The sequence below is a fragment of the Convolutriloba macropyga genome, chromosome 13 (assembly GCF_964194025.1).
Source record: "Convolutriloba macropyga chromosome 13, txConMacr16.3, whole genome shotgun sequence".
In the NCBI taxonomy this organism is placed as follows: domain Eukaryota; kingdom Metazoa; phylum Xenacoelomorpha; order Acoela; family Convolutidae; genus Convolutriloba; species Convolutriloba macropyga.
The window spans coordinates 3661832-3674465 of NC_134480.1; positions in this window are offsets into that span (position 1 = coordinate 3661832).

Consider the following 12634-nt stretch of genomic DNA (forward strand, 5'->3'; position numbering starts at 1 on the left):
AAGCAAATAATCTATTTTTTCTACAATCAAACTAATCGAAATTTTTTTATTGAAACTGATACATATGCGATGCAGGCAAAAAAACCCGCAAAACCGAAGCAAATAATCTTTTTTTTCTACAATCAATTTAATCGAATTTTTTTAAATAAAAACTGATACCTATGCGATGCAGGCGAAAAACCCACAAAACCGAAACCAAAATAATTTTATTGAAACCGATACCTATTCGATGCAGGCAAAAAACCCGCAAAACCGAAGCAAATAATCTATTTTTTCTACAATCAAACTAATCGAATTTTATTTTACTGAAACCGATACCTATGCGATGCAGGCAAAAAACCCGCAAAACCGATGCAAATAATCTACTTTTTCTACAATCAAACTAATCAAATTTTTTTTATTGAAACTGATACCTATTCGATGCAGGCAAAAAACCCGCAAAACCGAAGCAAATAATCTATTTTTTCTACAATCAAACTAATCGAATTTTATTTTATTGAAACCAATACCTATGCGATGCAGGCAAAAAACCCGCAAAACCGAAAGCAAAATAATTTTATTGAAACTGATACCTATGCGATGCAGGCAAAAAATCCGCAAAACGGATGCAAATAATCTACTTTTTCTACAATCAAACTAATCAAATTTTTTTTATTGAAACTGATACCTATGCGATGCAGGCAAAAAACCCACAAAACCGAAACCAAACAAATTTTATTGAAACTGATACTCATGCGATGCAGGCAAAAAAACCGCAAAACCGAAGCAAATAATCTATTTTTTCTACAATCAAACTAATCAAATTTTTTTTAATGAAACTGATACCTATGCGATGCAGGCAAAAAGCCCACAAAACCGAAACCAAAATAATTTTATTGAAACTGATACTCATGCGATGCAGGCAAAAAAACCGCAAAACCGAAGCAAATAATCTATTTTTTCTACAATCAAAATAATCAAATTTTTTTATTGAAACTGATACCTATGCCATGCAGGCAAAAAAACCCACAAAACCGAAACCAAAATAATTTTATTGAAACTGATACTCAAGCGATGCAGGCAAAAAAACCGCAAAACCGAAGCAAATAATCTATTTTTTCTACAATCAAACTAATCAAATTTTTTTTATTGAAACTGATACTCATGCGATGCAGGCAAAAAAACCTTAAAACCGAAGCAAACAATCTGTTTTTTCTACAATCAAACTAATCGAAATTTTTTTATTGAAACTGATACAAATGCGATGCAGGCAAGAAAACCCGCAAAACCGAAGCAAATAATCTTTTTTTTCTACAATCAAACTAATCGAATTTTTGTATTGAAACTGATACCTATGCGATGCAGGCAAAAAACCCACAAAACCGAAACCAAAATAAATTTATTGAAACTGATACTCATGCGATGCAGGCAAAAAAACCGCAAAACCGAAGCAAATAATCTATTTTTTCTACAATCAAACTAATCGAAATTTTTTTATTGAAACTGATACATATGCGATGCAGGCAGAAAAACCCGCAAAACCGAAACAAATAATCTTTTTTTTCTACAATCAAACTAATCGAATTTTTTTAAATAAAAACTGATACCTATGCGATGCAGGCAAAAAACCCGCAAAACCGAAAGCAAAATAATTTTATTGAAACTGATACCTATGCGATGCAGGCAAAAAAATCCCCAAAACCGATGCAAATAATCTACTTTTTCTACAATCAAACAAATCAAATTTTTTTATCGAAACTGATACCTATGCGATGCAGGCAAAAAACCCGCAAAACCGAAAGCAAAATAATTTTATTGAAAATGATACCTATGCGATGCAGGCAAAAAATCAGCAAAACCGATGCAAATAATCTACTTTTTCTACAATCAAACTAATCAAATTTTTTTATTGAAACTGATACCTATGCGATGCAGGCAAAAAACCCACAAAACCGAAACCAAAATAATTTTATTGAAACTGATACTCAAGCGATGCAGGCAAAAAAACCGCAAAACCGAAGCAAATAATCTATTTTTTCTACAATCAAACTAATCAAATTTTTTTTATTGAAACTGATACTCATGCGATGCAGGCAAAAAAACCGCAAAACCGAAGCAAATAATCTATTTTTTCTACAATCAAACTAATCAAATTTTTTTTAATGAAACTGATACCTATGCGATGCAGGCAAAAAGCCCACAAAACCGAAACCAAAATAATTTTATTGAAACTGATACTCATGCGATGCAGGCAAAAAAACCGCAAAACCGAAGCAAATAATCTATTTTTTCTACAATCAAAATAATCAAATTTTTTTATTGAAACTGATACCTATGCCATGCAGGCAAAAAAACCCACAAAACCGAAACCAAAATAATTTTATTGAAACTGATACTCAAGCGATGCAGGCAAAAAAACCGCAAAACCGAAGCAAATAATCTATTTTTTCTACAATCAAACTAATCAAATTTTTTTTATTGAAACTGATACTCATGCGATGCAGGCAAAAAAACCTTAAAACCGAAGCAAACAATCTGTTTTTTCTACAATCAAACTAATCGAAATTTTTTTATTGAAACTGATACAAATGCGATGCAGGCAAGAAAACCCGCAAAACCGAAGCAAATAATCTTTTTTTTCTACAATCAAACTAATCGAATTTTTGTATTGAAACTGATACCTATGCGATGCAGGCAAAAAACCCACAAAACCGAAACCAAAATAAATTTATTGAAACTGATACTCATGCGATGCAGGCAAAAAAACCGCAAAACCGAAGCAAATAATCTATTTTTTCTACAATCAAACTAATCGAAATTTTTTTATTGAAACTGATACATATGCGATGCAGGCAGAAAAACCCGCAAAACCGAAACAAATAATCTTTTTTTTCTACAATCAAACTAATCGAATTTTTTTAAATAAAAACTGATACCTATGCGATGCAGGCAAAAAACCCGCAAAACCGAAAGCAAAATAATTTTATTGAAACTGATACCTATGCGATGCAGGCAAAAAAATCCCCAAAACCGATGCAAATAATCTACTTTTTCTACAATCAAACAAATCAAATTTTTTTATCGAAACTGATACCTATGCGATGCAGGCAAAAAACCCGCAAAACCGAAAGCAAAATAATTTTATTGAAAATGATACCTATGCGATGCAGGCAAAAAATCAGCAAAACCGATGCAAATAATCTACTTTTTCTACAATCAAACTAATCAAATTTTTTTATTGAAACTGATACCTATGCGATGCAGGCAAAAAACCCACAAAACCGAAACCAAAATAATTTTATTGAAACTGATACTCATGCGATGCAGGCAAAAAAACCGCAAAACCGAAGCAAATAATCTATTTTTTCTACAATCAAACTAATCGAAATTTTTTTATTGAAACTGATACATATGCGATGCAGGCAAAAAAACCCGCAAAACCGAAGCAAATAATCTTTTTTTTCTACAATCAAACTAATCGAATTTTTTTAAATAAAAACTGATACCTATGCGATGCAGGCAAAAAACACGCAAAACCGAAAGCAAAATAATTTTATTGTAACTGATACCTATGCGATGCAGGCAAAAAATCCCCAAAACCGATGCAAATAATCTACTTTTTCTACAATCAAACTAATCAAATTTTTTTATTGAAACTGATACCTATGCGATGCAGGCAAAAAACCCGCAAAACCGAAAGCAAAATAATTTTATTGAAACTGATACCTATGCGATGCAGGCAAAAAATCCGCAAAACCGATGCAAATAATCTACTTTTTCTACAATCAAACTAATCAAATTTTGTTTATTGAAACTGATACCTATGCGATGCAGGCAAAAAACCCACAAAACCGAAACCAAAATAATTTTATTGAAACTGATACTCATGCGATGCAGGCAAAAAAACCGCAAAACCGAAGCAAATAATCTATTTTTTCATCAAATTTTTTTTTTGAAACTGATACATATGCGATGCAGGCAAAAAAACCCGCAAAACCGAAGCAAATAATTTTTTTTTCTACAATCAAACTAATCGTATTTTTTTAAATAAAAAAACTGATACCTATGCGATGCAGGCAAAAAACCCACAAAACAGAAACCAAAATAATTTTATTGAAACCGATACCTATTCGATGCAGGCAAAAAACCCGCAAAACCGAAGCAAATAATCTATTTTTTCTACAATCAAACTAATCGAATTTTGTTTTATTGAAACCGATACCTATGCGATGCAGGCAAAAAACCCGCAAAACCGAAAGCAAAATAATTTTATTGAAACTGATACCTATGCGATGCAGGCAAAAAATCCTTAAAACCGATGCAAATAATCTACTTTTTCTACAATCAAACTAATCAAAATTTTTTATTGAAACTGATACCTATCGATGCAGGCAAAAAACCCGCAAAACCGAAGCAAATAATCTATTTTTTCTACAATCAAACTAATCGAAATTTTATTTTATTGAAACCGATACCTATGCGATGCAGGCAAAAAACCCGCAAAACCGAAAGCAAAATAATTTTATTGAAACTGATACCTATGCGATGCAGGCAAAAAATCCGCAAAACCGATGCAAATAATCTACTTTCTCTACAATCAAACTAATCGAATTTTATTTTATTGAAACCGATACCTATGCGATGCAGGCAAAAAACCCGCAAAACCGAAAGCAAAATAATTTTATTGAAACTGATACCTATGCGATGCAGGCAAAAAATCCGCAAAACCGATGCAAATAATCTACTTTTTCTACAATCAAACTAATCGATATTTTTTATTGAAACTGATACCTATGCGATGCAGGCAAAAAACCCACAAAACCGAAACCAAAATAATTTTATTGAAACTGATACTCATGCGATGCAGGCAAAAAAACCGCAAAACCGAAGCAAATAATCTATTTTTTCTACAATCAAACTAATCGAAATTTTTTTATTGAAACTGATACATATGCGATGCAGGCAAAAAAACCCGCAAAAGCGAAGCAAATAATCTTTTTTTTCTACAATCAAACTAATCGAATTTTTTAAAATAAAAACTGATACCTATGCGATGCAGGCAAAAAACTCGCAAAACCGAAACAAAATTCTAATACTCTTTCAACAATCAAACTAATAGAAAATTATACGCAATCAATTTGCCTATATAATTTATTGGTCTCGAAGTTGGACCGTACGCAATTAGTTCAAAAGTTTGCATAATAAAAACTACAACACAGACTTCAATTAAATCTTCAATAAAAGATTTAAGTTAACACAAATGTTGCCTAACATTATACAAAGACTACAATGAAGTGAAAACCGAATCCAAATGTCAATTAAGGCCAAAAAATTTTCACGGGCAATTGCTTACAGAGCTTCAAATTGTACAAAAATTGAGCACCAGTATGTTCCAAAACAGTGGTTCAAATAAATATGAGTGAGCAGGCTTAACAAATAGCAAAAATAAAGCAAATGAAGCAAAGTCTTATATACGTTGGACAAACACTAAGGGATTCGTCAACTAAGACCATTCTCTCTCATGCACGTATTGAAAGCACAAGCTAATTCCTGGAATCCTTTTTCAGTCAAATGAATACCGTCTGACTCTTTGAAGCATTTTCTGCTGCACACATCCTGGTGAAGCTTGAAGTGCCAAATTTCTGAGTTCATAACCTGCGAGTTGTATCTCTCAATGTAATGGTGGTTAGCCTTCAACCTTTTCAGGACTGTAGAGACAATATTTTTTGGTCGGTGTGGGAAACATTTAATTCGATTGTAAAGCTGCCGAATTTTGCCGATAACAATCTCGGGTAACTTGCCAGGGGCGTCATACAACGACAAATTATTTCCGCCCACAGCCAGAATCACATTTCGGTAGCTCTTGACCGTATCAAGGATTTCGTAGAACTCTTCAACGCTACCACCCGGAAGTGAAATCGTTAGACAGTTATCAACGCAAAGGTTGTCGACTATCGAATCGCCTACAATTACTGTGTGAAGTTCCAGATGGCTTTGAAAATTGTTAAGAATAAACTCTAGGGAACGTCCATTCTCCGGCTTCTTTAAGATTTTGCCCTGAACCTGGTCTTTCGAGAAGGATTGCTTAAACTTCTTCCTAGGGGCTACATAGGGATTGCTTACATAGGTTTCGCCGACTCTTCTTCTGTTGAATGTTTGGACCCGTTCGCTCTCAGCAAGTAACTCGTAAGCATGCTGGTAGGAATGATATGGCGACGGGGGATGTCCAGCCAGGACTAAAAGTGTGGCGAGGGCGGATGCCTCTGAAGCAAAAATATCTAGTATTTTTCTGCCATCCAACTAATCGAAACTTATTTCATTGATAATGATTCCTATGCGATGCAGGCAAAAAACCAGCAAAACCGAAGCTAAATTAAAAAAACAATCTTATAAATTTTCAGCTATCAAACTAATTAAAACTTAGTTTATCAGAACTGATACCTATGCGATGCAGGCAACAAACACGCAAAACCGAAGGGAAATTATCTAACGCTCTTTCTTCTATCAAAGTAAAAGGATCTTAATTTATTGAAAATGATTCCTATGCGATGCAGGCAAAAAACCCGCAAAACTGAATCTAAGTTGTATGGAACCTTATAAATTTTCTGCTATCAGGCTAATCGAAACTTAGTTTATTAAAAATGATACCTATGCGATGCAGGCAACAAACCCGCAAAAACTAAAACAAAATTGTATAATATTTCTTTACTATCAAACTACTGGACGACGAGGGATGTCCACTCCAGGAGTCAAAGTGTGGCGCGGGCGGATGCCGCTGGGCCAAATTGGAAAAGACTACTGGACTAAGAGGCCGACTGCTAGGTTGACTGGCTAAGCCTTGACCAGGGTACAAATGTGCGCCAGTACATCTATCCGAAGCCGATGAAGTAGCCAAGGTGTTGGAATACTGGTAGGAATGATATGGCGACGAGGGATGTCCACACCAGGAGTAAAAGTGTGGCGAGGGCGGATGCCTCTGAAGCAAAAATATCTAATATTTTTCTGCCATCCAACTAATCGAAACTTATTTCATTGAAAATGATTCCTATGCGATGCAGGCAAAAAAACCCGCAAAACCGAAGCTAAATTAAAAAAACAATCTTATAAATTTTCAGCTATCAAACTAATTGAAACTTAGTTTATCAAAACTGATACCTATGCGATGCAGGCAACAAACACGCAAAACCGAAGGGAAATTATCTAACGCTCTTTCTCCTATCAAAGTAAAAGGATCTTAAATTATTGAAAATGATTCCTATGCGATTCAGGCAAAAAACCCGCAAAACCGAATCTAAGTTGTATGGAACCTTATAAATTTTCTGTTATCAAGCTAATCGAAACTTAGTTTATTAAAAATGATAACTATGCGATGCAGGCAACAAACCCGCAAAAACTAAAACAAAATTGTATAATATTTCTTTACTATCAAACTACTGGACGACGAGGGATGTCCACTCCAGGAGTCAAAGTGTGGCGCGGGCGGATGCCGCTGGGCCAAATTTGAGAAGACTACTGGACTAAGAGGCCGACTGCTAGGTTGACTGGCTAAGCCTTGACCAGGGTACAAAGGTGCGCCAGTACATCTATCCGAAGCCGATGAAGTAGCCAAGGTGTTGGAATACTGGTAGGAATGATATGGCGACGGGAGATTTCCAGTCCAGGAGTAAAAGTGTGGCAAGGGCGGATGCCTCTGAAGCAAAAAATATCTAATACTTTTCTGCCATCCAACTAATCGAAACTTATTTCATTGAAAATGATTCCTATGCGATGCAGGCAAAAAACCCGCAAAACCGAAGCTAAATTAAAAAAACAATCTTATAAATTTTCAGCTATCAAACTAATTAAAACTTAGTTTATCAAAACTGATACCTATGCGATGCAGGCAACAAACACGCAAAACCGAAGGGAAATTATCTAACGCTCTTTCTCCTATCAAAGTAAAAGGATCTTAAAATATTGAAAATGATTCCTATGCGATGCAGGCAAAAAACCCGCAAAACCGAACCTAAGTTGTATGGAACCTTATAAATTTTCTGCTATCAAGCTAATCGAAACTTAGCTTATTAAAAATGATACCTATGCGATGCAGGCAACAAACCCGCAAAAACTAAAACAAAATTGTATAATATTTCTTTACTATCAAACTACTGGACGACGAGGGATGTCCACTCCAGGAGTCAAAGTGTGGCGCGGGCGGATGCCGCTGGGCCAAATTTGAGAAGACTACTGGACTAAGAGGCCGACTGCTAGGTTGACTGGCTAAGCCTTGACCAGGGTACAAAGGTGCGCCAGTACATCTATCCGAAGCCGATGAAATAGCCAAGGTGTTGGAATACTGGTAGGAATGATATGGCGACGGGGGATTTCCAGTCCAGGAGTAAAAGTGTGGCAAGGGCGGATGCCTCTGAAGCAAAAATATCTAATACTTTTCTGCCATCCAACTAATCGAAACTTATTTCATTGAAAATGATTCCTATGCGATGCAGGCAAAAAACCCGCAAAACCGAAGCTAAATTAAAAAAACAATCTTATAAGTTTTCAGCTATCAAATTAATTAAAACTTAGTTTATCAAAACTGATACCTATGCGATGCAGGCAACAAACACGCAAAACCGAAGGGAAATTATCTAACGCTCTTTCTCCTATCAAAGTAAAAGGATCTTAAAATATTGAAAATGATTCCTATGCGATGCAGGCAAAAAACCCGCAAAACCGAACCTAAGTTGTATGGAACCTTATAAATTTTCTGCTATCAAGCTAATCGAAACTTATTTCATTGAAAATGATTCCTATGCGATGCAGGCAAAAAAACCCGCAAAACCGAAGCTAAATTAAAAAAACAATCTTATAAATTTTCAGCTATCAATTTAATTAAAACTTAGTTTATCAAAACTGATACCTATGCGATGCAGGCAACAAACACGCAAAACCGAAGGGAAATTATCTAACGCTCTTTCTCCTATCAAAGTAAAAGGATCTTAAAATATTGAAAATGATTCCTATGCGATGCAGGCAAAAAACCCGCAAAACCGAACCTAAGTTGTATGGAACCTTATAAATTTTCTGCTATCAAGCTAATCGAAACTTAGTTTATTAAAAATGATACCTATGCGATGCAGGCAACAAACCCGCAAAAACTAAAACAAAATTGTATAATATTTCTTTACTATCAAACTACTGGACGACGAGGGATGTCCACTCCAGGAGTCAAAGTGTGGCGCGGGCGGATGCCGCTGGGCCAAATTTGAGAAGACTACTGGACTAAGAGGCTGACTGCTAGGTTGACTGGCTAAGCCTTGACCAGGGTACAAAGGTGCGCCAGTACATCTATCCGAAGCCCATGAAGTAGCCAAGGTGTTGGAATACTGGTAGGAATGATATGGCGACGGGGGATGTCCACTCCAGGAGTAAAAGTGTGGCGAAGGCGGATGCCTCTGAAGCAAAAACATCTAGTATTTTTCTGCCATCCAACTAATCGAAACTTATTTCATTGATAATGATTCCTATGCGATGCTGGCAAAAAACCAGCAAAACCGAAGCTAAATTAAAAAAAAACAATCTTATAAATTTTCAGCTATCAAACTAATTAAAACTTAGTTTATCAGAACTGATACCTATGCGATGCAGGCAACAAACACGCAAAACCGAAGGGAAATTATCTAACGCTCTTTCTCCTATCAAAGTAAAAGGATCTTAATTTATTGAAAATGATTCCTATGCGATGCAGGCAAAAAACCCGCAAAACTGAATCTAAGTTGTATGGAACCTTATAAATTTTCTGCTATCAGGCTAATCGAAACTTAGTTTATTAAAAATGATACCTATGCGATGCAGGCAACAAACCCGCAAAAACTAAAACAAAATTGTATAATATTTTTTTACTATCAAACTACTGGACGACGAGGGATGTCCACTCCAGGAGTCAAAGTGTGGCGCGGGCGGATGCCGCTGGGCCAAATTGGAAAAGACTACTGGACTAAGAGGCCGACTGCTAGGTTGACTGGCTAAGCCCTGACCAGGGTACAAATGTGCGCCAGTACATCTATCCGAAGCCGATGAAGTAGCCAAGGTGTTGGAATACTGGTAGGAATGATATGGCGACGAGGGATGTCCACACCAGGAGTAAAAGTGTGGCGAGGGCGGATGCCTCTGAAGCAAAAATATCTAATATTTTTCTGCCATCCAACTAATCGAAATTTATTTCATTGAAAATGATTCCTATGCGATGCAGGCAAAAAAACCCGCAAAACCGAAGCTAAATTAAAAAACAATCTTATAAATTTTCAGCTATCAAACTAATTGAAACTTAGTTTATCAAAACTGATACCTATGCGATGCAGGCAACAAACACGCAAAACCGAAGGGAAATTATCTAACGCTCTTTCTCCTATCAAAGTAAAAGGATCTTAAATTATTGAAAATGATTCCTATGCGATGCAGGCAAAAAACCCGCAAAACCGAATCTAAGTTGTATGGAACCTTATAAATTTTCTGTTATCAAGCTAATCGAAACTTAGTTTATTAAAAATGATACCTATGCGATGCAGGCAACAAACCCGCAAAAACTAAAACAAAATTGTATAATATTTCTTTACTATCAAACTACTGGACGACGAGGGATGTCCACTCCAGGAGTCAAAGTGTGGCGCGGGCGGATGCCGCTGGGCCAAATTTGAGAAGACTACTGGACTAAGAGGCCGAATGCTAGGTTGACTGGCTAAGCCTTGACCAGGGTACAAAGGTGCGCCAGTACATCTATCCGAAGCCGATGAAGTAGCCAAGGTGTTGGAATACTGGTAGGAATGATATGGCGACGGGGGATTTCCAGTCCAGGAGTAAAAGTGTGGCAAGGGCGGATGCCTCTGAAGCAAAAATATCTAATACTTTTCTGCCATCCAACTAATCGAAACTTATTTCATTGAAAATGATTCCTATGCGATGCAGGCAAAAAACCCGCAAAACCGAAGCTAAATTAAAAAAAACAATCTTATAAATTTTCAGCTATCAAACTAATTAAAACTTAGTTTATCAAAACTGATACCTATGCGATGCAGGCAACAAACACGCAAAACCGAAGGGAAATTATCTAACGCTCTTTCTCCTATCAAAGTAAAAGGATCCTAAATTATTGAAAATGATTCCTATGCGATGCAGGCAAAAAACCCGCAAAACCGAATCTAAGTTGTATGGAACCTTAAAAATTTTCTGCTATCAAGCAAATCGAAACTTAGTTTATTAAAAATGATACCTATGCGATGCAGGCAACAAACCCGCGAAAACTAAAACAAAATTGTTTAATATTTCTTTACTATCAAACTACTGGACAACGAGGGATGTCCACTCCAGGATTCAAAGTGTGGCGCGGGCGGATGCCGCTGGGCCAAATTGGAGAAGACTACTGGACTAAGAGGCCGACTGCTAGGTTGACTGGCTAAGCCTTGACCAGGGTACAAAGGTGCGCCAGTACATCTATCCAAAGCCGATGAAGTAGCCAAGGTGTTGGAATACTGGTAGAAATGATATGGCGACGGGGGAGGTCCACTCCAGGAGTAAAAGTGTGGCGAGGGCGGATGCCTCTGAAGCAAAAATATCTAATATTTTTCTGCCATCCAACTAATCGAAATTTATTTCATTGATAATGATTCCTATGCGATGCAGGCAAAAAACCCGCAAAACCGAGGCTAAATTAAAAAAACAATCTTATAAATTTTCAGCTATCAAACTAATTAAAACTTAGTTTATCAAAACTGATACCTATGCGATGCAGGCAACAAACACGCAAAACCGAAGGGAAATTATCTAACGCTCTTTCTCCTATCAAAGTAAAAGGATCTTAAAATATTGAAAATGATTCCTATGCGATGCAGGCAAAAAACCCGCAAAATCGAATCTAAGTTGTATGGAACCTTATAAATTTTCTGCTATCAAGCTAATCGAAACTTATTTCATTGAAAATGATTCCTATGCGATGCAGGCAAAAAACCCGCAAAACCGAAGCTAAATTAAAAAAAAACAATCTTATAAATTTTCAGCTATCAAACTAATTGAAACTTAGTTTATCAAAATTGATACCTATGCGATGCAGGCATCAAACACGCAAAACCGAAGGGAAATTATCTAACAATCTTTCTCCTATCAAAGTAAAAGGATCTTAAATTATTGAAAATGATTCCTATGCGATGCAGGCAAAAAACCCGCAAAACCGAATCTAAGTTGCATGGAACCTTATAAATTTTCTGCTATCAAGCTAATCGAAACTTAGTTTATTAAAAATGATACCTTTGCGATGCAGGCAACAAACCCGCAAAAACTAAAAAAAAATTGTATAATATTTCTTTACTATCAAACTACTGGACGACGAGGGATGTCCACTCCAGGAGTCAAAGTGTGGCGCGGGCGGATGCCGCTGGGCCAAATTCGAGAAGACTACTGGACTAAGAGGCCGACTGCTAGGTTGACTGGCTAAGCCTTGACCAGGGTACAAAGATCCGCCAGTACATCTACCCGAAGCTGACGAAGCCTCCATGGTTTTCGAGTCCGCGGATCCAATTGGAGGTTTGAGGTAATTTCTGGACAAGTTTTCCATAGGTGGATTTGTTTTGAGTTAGTTACAATAAATCACAGATCTGAAAATGAAATCATTAGGTTTGTCGTT